The sequence below is a fragment of the Gossypium hirsutum genome, chromosome D06, assembly GCF_007990345.1.
Source record: "Gossypium hirsutum isolate 1008001.06 chromosome D06, Gossypium_hirsutum_v2.1, whole genome shotgun sequence".
NCBI classification, from domain to species: Eukaryota; Viridiplantae; Streptophyta; class Magnoliopsida; order Malvales; family Malvaceae; genus Gossypium; species Gossypium hirsutum.
Genome location: NC_053442.1, coordinates 27,198,104 through 27,213,154, shown reverse-complemented (window position 1 = coordinate 27,213,154; position 15,051 = coordinate 27,198,104). Strand labels below are relative to the sequence as shown.

The 15,051-nt window shown below is 30.7% G+C and overlaps 1 non-coding gene across 1 annotated transcript; it reads left to right on the top strand.

Annotated features, from left to right (window-relative positions):
• The first annotated feature begins 11,866 nt into the window (after window positions 1–11,866).
• On the top strand, window positions 11,867–11,973 carry LOC121218800 (small nucleolar RNA R71). Its single transcript, XR_005915277.1, has one exon. It is a non-coding gene; the product is annotated as a small nucleolar RNA R71 (small nucleolar RNA).
• Window positions 11,974–15,051: the final 3,078 nt, after the last annotated feature.

The window sequence follows — 15,051 nt, the reverse complement described above, 5'->3', positions numbered from 1 at the left end:
AAGTTTTTAAGTTCATTTAAATTAGTCTAATTTATTACAATTTGCTCTTTCATCCAAAAAATCAGCTTACTACATTTCCATCAACCCACCCCCTTAAAGGTTTAGCTACTTATGTTGGAAATAAAACTAACAACCATGAAAATGGAAATCAAAAAGCCATTAAAGCAAAGCTTGAGAAGAATTCAACAAGAAAATCTAAAGTAATAAACATAAAAGGAACAAACTTTAACCATTGCAAAGTAAAAGGAATTGAAATACATTAAACTAAATTTGAAAATGTCTTACAACCAAACTACAGGGACTAAATGTGCAAATAAAACTAAGCTATAATGATAACTAACTTAACTAACACTAATAACAATTAAACCAAGAAAAGAAGTTTCTGGGAAATTTCAAATCTACAGCTAAGGAAATGAAAATAAGAAACCCTAAAAAAAGAGAAAGATAAACTAGAAGAAAACTTAAGGAAAACTAAGCCTAAACTAAGGTAACGTGACATTTTTTCTTTCATCCAAAATTTGGCTGATATAGCAGCTATTCTGACCCAATTTATATGCCTAAAATTCCTTTGAACGACCTTCAATGATTGGTGTTTCGGGTGGACAAAGACTACCTTTTTTGTCCAATCTTGTCCCCTCACGATATCGATATTGTGATACCAAGGAAGAGGATATCGCGATACCTTAGACAATTTTGAGCTTGGGGGTTTTCTTGCAGGGTGGATATTGTGATACACAAACTGGATATCATGATACCAGTGAAGGGTGGTCTCCAATCTTAGGTCTGTTGGAGGTATAGCGATTCCAAGGTTTGGATATCGCAATATCCTATCCTTTGGTGCCACTCTCACTCATTTTTAGCCTCCAACACGTCTCTACATCACCCAACCATATATTAGGTCTCCAGTGGCCCTATTATCCAATTTGGTTCTCAAAATGAGTAAAAGTAATGCATTTACACTTATTAACTTAAAATCTAAAAATTACAAAAAAACTACAAAAAATATGCTACTTTGCTTGAGAATAAGCTCCTTAAGTACGTCGAGAAAGTCTAATTTGCAATATCAAACTACGGTAGATCAAACTTCCCTACACTTAACTCTTTGCTTGTCCTCAAGCAAACACACTAAACATGCAAAAGAAAAGGCGTCTCTTGGACTAAGTCAGACAATTAAGTCATAGCGATAAGACATTGAACTCATACAAGAACTACCTCACATGCAACTTAAGAGTGATATCTAGCTAACTTATTTATTCCTTGTGCAAACATAGTTAGTTCACAAAGTTAAGATGTCAATAAATGTAGAGGCAATGGAAATGAACATATGTAAAAGTGTTTTATCCATCAAAATAAATTATGTGGATCGCTCATAAATTGTAATGACCTGAAGATCATTGGTTTTGAAAGTGTGGTTTTGGAACCCTATTTTCGTAAAATAAAACTATAAATATTTTTATTTAATATTTACGAAGTTATATTATAAGTGAATTGAATTTCAAACAGGTAATTTTTTCGAAATAGTGCTTAATTAGGGTATAGGGACTAAATCATAAAAGCGTCAAAAGTTCAATACGTAAGGAATCTACAATTAGAATTTAATATGAGGGTCTCGTATAGCAATTATACCACTAAAGTGAGGATAATGGATGGTTGTGTTAGGTGTTAGATATATTTAAGGTTAAACTTGTAATTTAATAATTATATCATAAAACATTAACGTAAATTTTTAGCATAAGAAATAAAACATTAGTGGATTGAAAGAGAAAAGTTTTTTTCGTCTTTCATCAAAATCGAATTGAACAAGAAGGAGAAGAGAATAACGTCAACTAGGGGTTTAAACTTTTCAAGCTTCAATTGGTTAGTCAATTTAGTCCATTTTCTTGTAATTTTTATGTTTTTAGAATCCTAGGAACTTAAGCTAGTTGACCCATGTAGTATTTTTTGGTACTATTAAAGATTGATGATGTTACCATTGTTAGATAGTTTAATTTTTTTGTTCTAGTTTGATAGATTTTAAGTTTGGAGTTGAAAAAGGACTAAATTATAAAGTCAATTAATGATTTTGTTTAATAGGGGCTAAATTGAAAATTTTTAAAATTTTGTGGTAGAAATGAGAAATAGGGAGTTCAATTAGGCCTAGAGTGAAATCCACATAAAAATTGGAGGTTACATTTGAAAGTTAAGTTATTCTCGATTTTAGGGACTAAATTGAATAAAATGCAAAAGTTTTATAAAATAGCAATTGAATTTGAAAATGGTTGTGTACTGATAATTTTATATGTTTGTTTTAATTCGTCTCCAAAGTCGACTTGGATTCCTTGAAAAAGAAAGGAAAAGACAAAGTCGTCGACAAATAGCTCGAAGTTTACGGTTTGTGTTTCTATAATCTGAACTATCTTGTAATTGTTGCATGGTAAGAATTTAAGGTGAGACCCTTTGTTAAAATGAGATATTTTGGATTGATTTGAATTGATGATTATGAGGACTAAATTGAATATATGTGAAAAATATGTATGTTCATACAAATGTGAAATTAAGTATATATTGGGATGATTTATTGTTGCCATATGTTGGATAAATGTATTCTTGATGAAAATTCACATGAATTGAAGCATTGGTTGATAATGAAATATGCAACAAATATCTTACTAATTGTTCGGGCAGACTCAGATATAGTTGGCATGCTATAGGATAGGAAGAGTTTAGGGTTACTTTGACTACGAGTTGATGAGGCACTAGGTGCCACTTTGCTTCAGTTATACCAATGAGACACTAGGTGTCAATCTTATTGATAAGCAATGGGTTCAACTATTTGCTTCAGATTTATTCAATGAATCACTGGGTGCTAAACTGGTATGTTGGTTATATCCATGTATCTATCCAAGTCCGAGTCATATTAATAGGGAAATAAATGGTAAAAATGAAATATTTATATTGAAATCGTAAAATGATAAGAGATGGAAGTGAAATGTGAAATGAAATATGAAATTATGGATTAAGTTGGGAACATTGATAGATTATGTTCATTAAACTCATGAATTTTGAAATTGAGATGGAATGTGCCATTATAGGAATTGAGATATCAAATCACATTTGAAATGTGGTTTCTATGTTTAAATATTAATAAAATGTGTTAGTTGTGAACAAAGACTATGTGAATTGGTATAATTAACATGTTAATTGCATAACATCACTCATTTTAACTTAGGCATATTAAATGACTTATGTTATGTTTTAATGCTCGGATTATAGAAACACCACTAAGTTATACTCAACGTATGATTTTTCTTTTCGTGCGTAGGCTAGGTACTTTTTAATTTGATCAACAACTCAGATAGCAACAATCCCGGACTCAAGCGTTGGAGATGTTTTCATTTTGGTCATGGCATGTACCTAAGGTGTCATTTGGACATATAATGTTTTATTTTGGATTCTTGTTGGCATTTTGAGAATCATGTATATAAATATATATGGATGTGTTGGGTATGGTCATGCTAATGTTATATTGTTGAAGTAATTTGGCATTTATGCTTAATGGTCTAATTGGTAGTGGATAATATGCTAGGTGATGTGTTTGGTTGGTACATAGTTATGAAAGTGATGGATGATATGCTTGTATTGAACTTGTAATGAATGGTAAGTTTTGGCGCATGTTTTTGTGGTTGAAGTTGAGTTATTTCAATATGTCTTAAAGGTTAAATGATGTATGCTAGGTTGAATATGTTGAGGTGCCTATGAAGGCATATTAGTATGGTTTGAATGTGATATTTTGGTTGATTTCGTATTTTTGATTGAGGTGTCGATTGAGGCATATTGGTTAGGTAAATAGGATGGTTGTTATAAGTGATGCTTTTGGTATGACTTTGATGCTTTTGAATTGATTGAGATATGGTGTAAAGTTGGCTTGAGGCATATATGATCCAAGAATAGAAAACTTGTTTTGATAGGTTTCTTTAGGTACACACAACCTGACAAACGGCAGTGTGTCGTACATGGAAATATGGCATGGCCATGTGGTTTGTAGGTTTTGGATGATATTTGGTGCATACAACCACAATCTATTACATGGCCTAGCGACACGACCATATGACATATTTTGAATATTTACAGTTTTAACCCATACGAACGTGTGACTCTAGCTTCACATGGCATCAGGCTGTTACACGGCTTGCCCACACAATTGTCCCATCCTACAAGGCCTCAACCTTCCACACGGTCAAGGGATATAGCCTTGTGACCCTTGTTTGTAGAATTTTTTTAACTTTTTTTTGTTTCAATTTGAACCCTACTTGGTACCAGGTTGATTTTAAGCTTTTGTAAGCTCGATATAAACCTGAATTTGGTTGTAATGTTTGTTATTCTTAGTTATATGTGATGTAGTGGTGTTTAATTGGAATTTTGAATTATAATTTGCATGTAAATGATTTGTATTTGTCTGTAGCATTCTATTACTTGAGTTCGGCAATCGGATGGAGTAAGGGGTGTTACATAGATATTTAAAAAGAATTGGTCATATTCGTTCAAACAAATGCCAGCTATTTATGAATTATTGTGTTGGTGAATCATTTAGGTCCCAAAGGTCTTCTAGGGTTGTAGCGTTTTCAGGCTTAGGATGGCTCAGAACTGAAACAATGGGCACTCAAAATAGGTTCAAGCACTAGAAATGGTTAAGCACATGACATTGTTCCCTATTCACCCCAATTGATTTATGAGCTCACCTCGTTGTTTCTCCTTCCCTCGCCTACCTTATTTCTCCAAAATGTTAGAAGGTATTACGTGATATTAGTACGTACAAAATTAACTACATTTAACATGTAATGTGATGTTCAAGCAATTATTCTTTTCATGCATTCACAATCAATCATGTGAATAAATTAAATGAATGCACATTAATCATATTCTAAACATTTAAGGTTTATTCGAGGTTTAAAACGTAGTTAGGATTCAAATCCAAACCTTTACTAACAAAATTCAACATTATGTCTTGAGACAAGCCTCTCTTTACTTTAGGTATTGTTACTTCAATCTGGTCATGTGTCTAAGCATTAAGGTTTATGTCTCGAGATTGGTCTTGAGATGTACTTCCCCCTATTTTCTTAAATTGGCTTCAATATTTGGCTATCTCGAGACAAAGGGTTCTTTCCTCGAGACCTGATAAAGGGAAAAACTATTTTAGCTTCGAAGTGCCCTTTTCTTGAGACAAAGGCCACTTTGTCTTGAGACCTAAGCTAGATTGTCTTGACTTATATGGCTAGTCTCAAGACCTAAGCTAATGCAATGCACCAAAGGGTAAAACTTGTTCTTGAGGTCACGAGACATGTTTTGATTGTCTCAAGGCTCTAAAGTAAATGACCTAAAATGTACATTTCTATGTATTCAAGCCTTAACCAAAACATATCTAAAATTTACACCAAACTCAATTTCATCAATATAACATATAATAACACATTTCAAACACAAACTAAACCTAAATTCAATGCATCGCCACCTAGCAATGTAACTTGCATAAATAAACACATATAATTATGCATAATATTCAACTAATCAAGTGTTGAAATTCATCGCATAAAACATTATAGGTTCATATTACTAAAACAATTCAAAAACATATCCAACCATAGGACTCAACTTAGATACATGCCATTAAACCATATATACAAACAAAAGAGGCACAAACTTGATTCCAAGTCGAGCTCCTAAGTTGGATGCTTTAAAAACTTCTGATCTACTCTAGGAACTAATCGAGACCTATGACGAAAAGAAACATAATAGTACGCTGAGTAAGGTATACTTAGTGGTGCTAACATAATTTGAATTCATTTAAAAACATATTAGAAATCATTTAACTAAACTAAGTATTATTAATTATACATGTTAATAGAAAACCATATCATCATCAATATACACAAATCATTAAACCTTGGTGGTATTTAAATAATGTTATATATCATATAATCATGCTCTTACAAATATAATGCTTACTTACACATATCGAAGTTTCAATGCACCTCAAAGTATTTGCATTTGTTTAATCATATCAAAACCATATATTATATTGTCATTATAGCCATATTTCAATAACACATATACTTAGCATATAATTCCATATTTTAATATTTACTAACAAAACCAGACTCAAGGACGGATATTCAAATCAATCCACCAACACACCAATATATGCACTAAAGTGCTAGTCGAACATAGATGCGCCAATCCCATCAACCACACCAGAATATGCTTGTAACCCTAGGGTATTTGAGCTAGTGATATGTTCTTGAGCCCCAATTTAATAGAGAACTATCACAATATAATTTACGCTCAGCGTTGAATCTCCCACCTATCAAAATGGACTCTGTGGCATTCCAACTATACATGTAACTATGTCCAAAAACGTTAATAAGCATTTTTTCCTATTATCAATAATCACAGAGCAAATTTATAATAAAATAACAATAAAATAACACTTAACATGCATATACGTATTCAATTAACATATCTAATAATCGTGTTTACATGTAATCATTTACCATACCTCAAATATATCAAATAGTGAATGATATACATACCTCTCAACCACGTACAACACTAATATCTTTTCATTTATATTTAGTTATTGAATTATGCATATATATAAATATTGAAAGCAAATTATGAAAGCACAAACTAGAATAGCTACTCTTCAACAACTTTGGCTTTTCCCTTATCTTTCGATGTCTTGACATCATTTTTAGTTATGTTCAATAAATTCAATTTGTAAAAACACATCAGTTTCACATATTAAATATAGAAACACAGAAATTAATATGAAATGCATTTTATTCAACTTAGTCCCTCAAGACCCTAATACCCGAAATGCTTGTATCTCACGATTTACCCGATCAGATCTAATTCCAATTACATCAATATAGTACACGAACCTCCAACTATTATTCTACAACATAAGTTTCAATTTGGTCCTCAATGCTCAATAATAACTTCAAAGCTTTTAAGCTTAAATCAAGCTTATTCATATAACACCGGTTACCTTACCAACATTATAACATAATTTCATCTAAAGTTCTCATGCTCTCTCACTAATTTATCATAAAATCAACCATAAACATTTAACTAAACTTTAATAATCAAGAATTCAAATACTTGGTCTTTACAAAGCTAAGATCACAAGCTAGGAATTTGTCAAAAATCAAATGAAAATCTTTTTTACCTTAGCAAATTTGGTGGACGAAAATGGTGAAGGAACAAAACCAGTTTCTTTCTTTATTCCTCCTTTAGCTGAATATAGAAGAAGAAATGAGTTTTTCTCTTTCCTTCCATTACCATACTTTAACATATTAAATTATTATTAATTAAAATAATTATATCATCCAATGGATAAGATTAACTTGAGAAATTATTAATGTTAATGGATGCTGGTGATCATGTCTCTCCACTAAAGGTTTAATTACCTTTTAGGTCCTTAGTTTTATTGCACATTAAGGGCTTGTTCACAATTAAATCAAATTCACTCATTTAACTACTTTGCAATTTAATCCATGTACTATAATAACTAATCATTTCTAATTTAATTTCATTTACTAATTCAACCCTACAATTTCATAATTGACACAAAATTATTCAACTCTAAATACTAATTAACTCATTTTTAAGAAATTTGGCCTTAAAAACTGAATTTGTTTTATGCCATTGAAGATTGGATCGTTGCAAAAGGAGGTCAATTTTTGTTGCCGATAAAGGCGGATAATATTTGAAGAAGGAATAAGAAATGAAGAAATGAAGAAACAACATAAAGAGGAAAAAAAAGGTATAAAGTTTTATATGTTTTATTAACAAAATGAAATTCACCTTTAGGGTTATAAATTTATTAATGTTTTTTTTCATTATTTTTCCTTTTAAAATATGAAAAAGGTATAATTGTTTTTAGAGCTCCTTGCTTTGCCTTATTAATTTTTTTCACAAACACATTGCCACATGGCAACCCATGATTAGGCCATATTTCAAAGATGTCGATATTTAGCACCATTAGAAGGAAGTACCAAATTGATAGGTGAAAATCAAACTTCAACTACCACATTAGACATTTTGAAAGTAAAGGTGTCACATTGAAAGACAATGTAACAACTCATTTTCAGTGATATCAAAAATGGTGGTTTCAGAACCCTATTTTTCAAAGATCAAGTCTGTAAATATTATTAAATAATATTTATGAGTTTATTATAGTGCCATCTTGATTTTTGACTTGGTAATTTTATTGAATGGTTAGTAATTAAGGTACAAAGACTAAATCATAAAAATTAATTGTTATGAATTTTAGTTACTTAAAGACTAAAATTATATTAATGAGGGCTTCAAATGGCAATTTAGCCATTAGAAAAACATGGCGGTCTGTTGGTAGGAAGATGAATTAAAATGATGATAAGTGAATAGTATATTGTTATATTTATTATGTTAAAAAAACTTAAAAAAGAAAGAAAGCCATCCCTTGTTCCTATTCACCATCTCCCCCATGAAAGTAAGAGAAGAAAAAAAGAGTTTGAAACCTTCAAACATTCGACCTTGCATGTAAGTGTAATCAAAGTTTATTTTTCATAAATTTTAAGTTTTTGAGATCATTGTAACTTGATCTAGCTAAATCGTGTTTTATTTTTTGAATTTGCTAAAGTTTCAAAATGTCATTATTGATTTTTTGAAGCTTTTGGTAGTAATATGTTAGTTTATAATCTTAAAAATGAAAAAGGGATTAAATTGTAAAGCTAAATGTTAGTTTTTGAGTATAGCGACTAAAATGAAAACATTGTAAAACTTTCATGAGATTTTGATAGAAATTGATAGTAGAGGATTGTAGAAGGGTATAATTGAAATCAAATTGAAAAAAAAAGTTTAATTGTGAAAGTTATAGTTGTTTCTCTTTTAGTGACTAAATCGAATAAAATGAAAAATTTTAAAGGTTTTATGAAAATAAAATAAAATAGGTCCATGCATATCATATTATGTTATTGTCAAGATACGGGATAGAGTTCGAATCTCATATGAACATAAAGCGGTGGAAAATAAAATTGATATCCTATAAACTACCAAGGATCTTATACAATACATACAAATTGAAAAGAGAATAACAAAAATTACCTTGTTTCGTTAAACTTCCAGATACTAACGCTTGATTTGAATCGGATCTCCAAAGGTGCTGCATTGTTGGAAGACGACCACCCTCTACAAGTATCCACACTTGAATAAAAGAAAAATGGTCGAATGGAATGCTAGTTCCAACTTCATTTTCTCAAAACATTTTTGGTTTATTCTCTCAAATGGTTGATAGCCAAAAACTTGCGCTACTGGAGAAGTATACATATATCACATATATATAAGGTTGGGTAAAACTGGATTTAAGGTTGTATATATATTTAAAACTCTTTTAAATAATTTAGAATGTCTTTCCTTATTTGATAAGGAATATGAGATTTTATCTAGAATTTTAAAAACTCTTTTCAATAATAATTTAAATTCTATTTAATTATATTTTATTTAAAACTCTTTTAAATAATAATTAAATTCTATTTCCTTATCTGATAAGGAGTATATCAAATCCCCGTTTTATCTCGTTTATTATTATTTCCGAGTTTAATAGGAAATAGTTACAAAACTGCTGTTTGTTATCATTTTGACTATGAATTTAAATTTCCAAGAATTAAATTCGAATCAAAATAATAATTGATCATTACTTGTAATTTAAAATAATCTTATCATTTTAAACTACTTAAAGAGAGCGATAAACTTAACCATTCTTGTTCATTCTTGAAGTGCGACCTTATAGGTTCAATTAATGTTGGCAGTAGACCCAAATCATATTTGGTCCTTCAAGTCATAAGTGGCCTCTAGCAAGACATTACAACTACCTAAGTTAAATGAAAGCTCATGATTCGAGACAACCTAATAAAGTTTGAGACAAAGACTGTTTACCTTGAATGTGTCATAATTAGGGTGTGTTACCTCAATGGTTCCGTATGGAAATATGTTTTGTACCACAAATTGGTTTGACCCTCTTGACTTAAGCTCTGAAGGGAACATTCGTGAATTCGATTTGTCTAGCAGCACTTTGTCCCTAACTTTGAATTGGTTCATCCTTCTTACATGCACACTATGGCGTTGCTTAGTTATTTATTTGATCGTTCTTGGGTTCTCATCAGTCTTTGTTCACCAATCATCTAATTCATTGAACTGCACCATTTGTTCTCCACTCATCCCTTGATTTTTATCACATTGAGACGGATACTGTTCAAACACATTCATTAGTGAATTCCTACAAAGAATGTCGAGTCGCATGATTACTAACATTAACAGAATAACGAGTATCATCTCGCTCACTAGGAACTCTAACAAAATCATGTGCTTGAAAAGTAACATTTTCATCACCTATACTAAGTATAAGCTCACCGTTACCCACATCAATAATAGTTCTAGCAATGGTTAAAATTGGTCGACCTAATATCATGGGTACCTCAATATCCTCATCTATGTCCAATATAAAAAAAACAATAGGGAACATAAATTTATCGAGTTTAACAAGTACATCTTCAATAATACCCCTAGGATACCTAATTGATCTGTCAGCTAATTGAATATTCATCCTAGTGAGTTTTGGTTCCTCGAGACCAAGTTGTTTGAGCATTTTATAAGGCATAACATTTATATTATCCCCCAAATCAGCCAAAACACTTTCAACATGTAAACTACCAATAAGACAATGAATACTAAAACTTCCTGGATTTTTAAGCTTGTTGGGTAGTTTGTTTTAGAGAATGACCAAACAATCCTCATTGAGCTCTACAGTTGACAAGTCATTTAACTTCCTTTTATTTGTTAACAACTGTTTTAAAAATTTTGCATATTTGGGAAACTGCGAAAGAGTTTCAACAAAAGGTAAGTTAATATGTAATTTTTTTTAAAAGCTCAAGAAATTACCATATTGTTCTTTTATTCAGTCTTGTCTCAATGCCGCCGAATATGAAATTCATGGCTTGTATTCTTTAACCACCGACTTATGCTCTTTCTTGCTTTCCTCACCCCTATCATTTTTCTCAAAAGATTCTAGATTTACCTTCTTTTTATGCTCAACTAACCTTTTCACGCTTCGACAGTGATTGCATGGACTTGCTCCTTTGAGTTAGTTTCAGTGTTACTAGGTAAGCTACCTTATTGTCTCTCCGAAACCAGTTTAGCAAGCTATCCAATTTGATTTTCAAGCCATTGAATCGATGCTTGCTGATTTTTTAGAGTTGTCTTAGTGTTTGGAAATTGATTTTCAGACACCGAAATAAATTTAGCTAACGTCTCCTTAAGGTTTGGTTTCTTTTCTTGCTGATAAGGTTGCTAAAAACCCGAAGGGGTTGTGACCTTTGATTTCCTTGACGACCCCAAGAAAATTTTGGATGATTCATCCATCCTGGACTATAGTTATTGCTATAGAGATTATTTTGAGGTCTAGAATTGTTACCCATAAAGTTGATTTACTCATGCTCCATGCTAGAATCGAAGGGTAAACATTCTGAATTAATTATCCCCGCTCCATTCCATCACATTGTACTACCGAATTCACCTACTTAGAAAAATTCAAACCATCAAATTTTTACCAAAAGCTTCAACCTGATTTGCTAACATAGAAACTGCATCAATATCAGAAACTCCGGCTGCTTTGACAGGTTTTATTCTCATAACTTTTCAGTGATAATTATTCAGTGACATCTCCTCAATAAACACTTGAGCTGCCTCAGGTGGTTTTCCATTCAATGTTCCACCAATTGTTACATCAATCATCTGTCTAGTTGAGGGATTCAAACCATTAAAAAAAGTTTAAACTTGGAACCACAAAGGTAGTTCATGATGAGGATACCTTTTCAACAAATCCTTAAATCTCTTCCATGTATCATAAAATGTCTTAATATCAAATTGAATAAAAGAAGAGATGTTATTCCTCAACTTAGTTGTTTTAGCCAGTAGAAAATATTTTAACAAAAACTTCTCAGTCATTTGAGCCCAAGTCGTGATAGAACCCCGTGGTAATGAATTTAACCACTGTTTTGTCTTGCTCCTCAATGAGAATGGGAACAACCATAAGCGTATGACATCATTAGTAACACCATTGATCTTGAAAGTGTCGTAAATCACTAGAAAGTTAGTTAAATGAGCATTCGGATCTTCATTTTGCACACTATAAAATAAACATATTGTTGCACCATCTGAACTATGTTCGGCTTGATCTCAAAATTATTTGCATTAATAGTCAATCTAGCAATACTCAATTCAGTCCCAATCAGAGTAGGCTTAGCATAATCATACATAGTCCGAGGAGTAGGACATGCAGGAGGTAGCTGATTGTTTTAATTATCATCCATCTCCACAGTAATATTCTTTTCCTCTTGACCATCTATTAAAATCTGTTGATCTTGCCTTGTTTCTCTAACTTCTCTCCGATTTCTACAAGTAGTTCTTTAAATCTCACTACAAGAAATTAACGGTTCCGATAGGTTTCCTCTAGTCATAAATCCAAAGAACCTGTCAGAATCAAACAAACAAAAAAATTAGAATGTAAAAATTAAATTAAAAACAAAAATATTTAAAATAAAAACAAAAATGGCTAAATTAATAGAAATAAAATTTTCCTAATATTTTAATCCCCGGCAACGGCGCCAAAAACTTGATGTCCATGAAACCAACTAAAAGTTTGACTAAGGCAAGTGCACCTATTAATTAATAATATAGCTGCAGTGAGTAAAGATATCGTTCCCACAAAGAATAAAAGTACTAGTAATTACCGTCTTTTTATTATTTAACTGATAAAATCGAGTGATAGATTAAAACTAAAATTAACTAAATTAATTAACTACGAACACGACAAAGAACAAACCAGGAAAATAATTGTTTAAACAACCAAGAAGCGAAACAATACCCAAGAAATAATTCACCTAGATTTCGTCTATCATTATCAATCTAAATTACGCAATTTCTTCACTTAGTATATTGATCCGTAGAAATCCCTAAATTGTGCTAATATCTCTCTTCAAGAATAAGAACAATTGACTCTAGGTTTGATTAATTGACATTTCTTTCTAATTAAAACCCCTATTATCACATTAACTCGATCTTTGGATTCCTTTATTAGATTTGACTCTAATCTGGTATATTTTTGTCGTCCTATTTCTAGGATTGCATGCAATTCCATTCAATTACACTAGATCTACTCTTAAATTAGGTTTATTTCTCCTCTGATTTAAGCACATTAAACATGGATCAACAGTCTAGAAATATTAAACCAAGAATTAAGCACACATAATTGAGAACAAGATCTAAGTATTTATTGCGTAAAATAAAAATCAAAGAACAAAATTCATCATAGGGTTCATCTCCCCTAGGTATTTATAAAATTAGCTCATACTTGAAAATAAAAATAACCAATAGACGATATAACCGAAAGAAATAAAGAAACTCATGATAATGTCCTAAGAGTCTTCAATCTTGACGAAAATCTGCTTCAGAATCGGCTTCAATGGTGTTTTTCAAGTAGTTTTCTTGAGTATTCTATGATGACTCACTATTATCTTCTTATTTTGTCATATATATGTCTTAGAATGCTCGAAAAACCCTAAAAATCGTGTTTTTCCATGGTTCAGAATGCAATTTGAAAAATCAACACGGCCTGCCACATGGTCGTGTGTTTAGGTCGTGTGGAATGGTCCAACCCATGTGGCTCCTATTACTCGCTCTGATTTTTTGATTTTTTCTCCTTTTACTCCCAAATTCTCTCATAAATATAAAAAAAAGAATTTAAAGGATTAGTAGCATAAAAGTCACCATTAACATTGAATAATCACCCAAAAAATGCATTAAGAATGAAACTAAAAACATGTTACCTGTAGCACCCATCAGAGTCTCCCCCTCATTTGTAATCATCCATTGTATTTCATTTTTTAGTAGTGAATACTAATTGAGATTATTTACTCAAACACTTGGTGTGCTTTACTTTTTTGTGGTTATTCTATTCTTTCGAGCTTTCTTTTATCTTTGAATTGCTTCTGCTTTATAATTCGGTTCCTTAGAGAAATTTTCTGAGATTTCTCAGTTTGTGAGAGTTAAGCGTATTTGAATCGAAGAAATCACCTAAGATCGCACAAATTGCGAGAAAAAAGTTCTAACCATGTGACACTTGAGCTTGGTTAAGTATGTTTATTAATTTTTGTACTTGAGCTTGATTAAACTAGTTTATATTCAAGCTCAAGCTCAAGCTCAAGCCCATTCGTTTGTTTCTATATAATAAGGGTAGAAATGTTATTTATAATATAAAAATATATTAAATGAAAAGCTCGATTAGGCTCACAAGTTGTTCAAATAAAGTATTATGGTGCTTGAAATTGGCTCAATTAATAGCTCGAGTTAGTTAAGCTTAGTTTGGTAATTGTCAAATTAAATTTTATTTTTTTTCAATTTTTTCTCAAATAACTTGTAAGCACATAGATCTCATTTACACCCTTACTTGAAAGGTAAATAATTGACTTTATTCAAAAGATATAACAACTACTAACTCATTTATATTATTAAATAAATTAAAATTTCATTTTATGATTGGTATGCAAAACTTAAATTGATTTTTGGTTAATTATTAATAGCTTATAAGTATAAAAAGACCTTAAAAAAATCAATTAAGCTCGACTTAATTCGCACCAAATTGAACCCTTACTATTAACAAAAAAAATCAATTAAGCCACTCTATTAACAATTTCTATCTTTGACCATATCGATGATTAAAATCAACTGACAAACTAATCAGACGGTGATATATGACAATCTTCGAATTAATATTTCATTTTAATAATAATTTTTTTTAAAAATCATAAAAATATAAAAATATTTTAAAATTATAAAAATATTAAATATTTATACAAACTTATAAAAATTCTAATAAATTTTAATAAATTATAAAAGTAATAAAAATATATATAAACTTATAAAAATATAAAAAGAATCATAAAAATTTATAATAAATTCTAATACATTATAAAACAA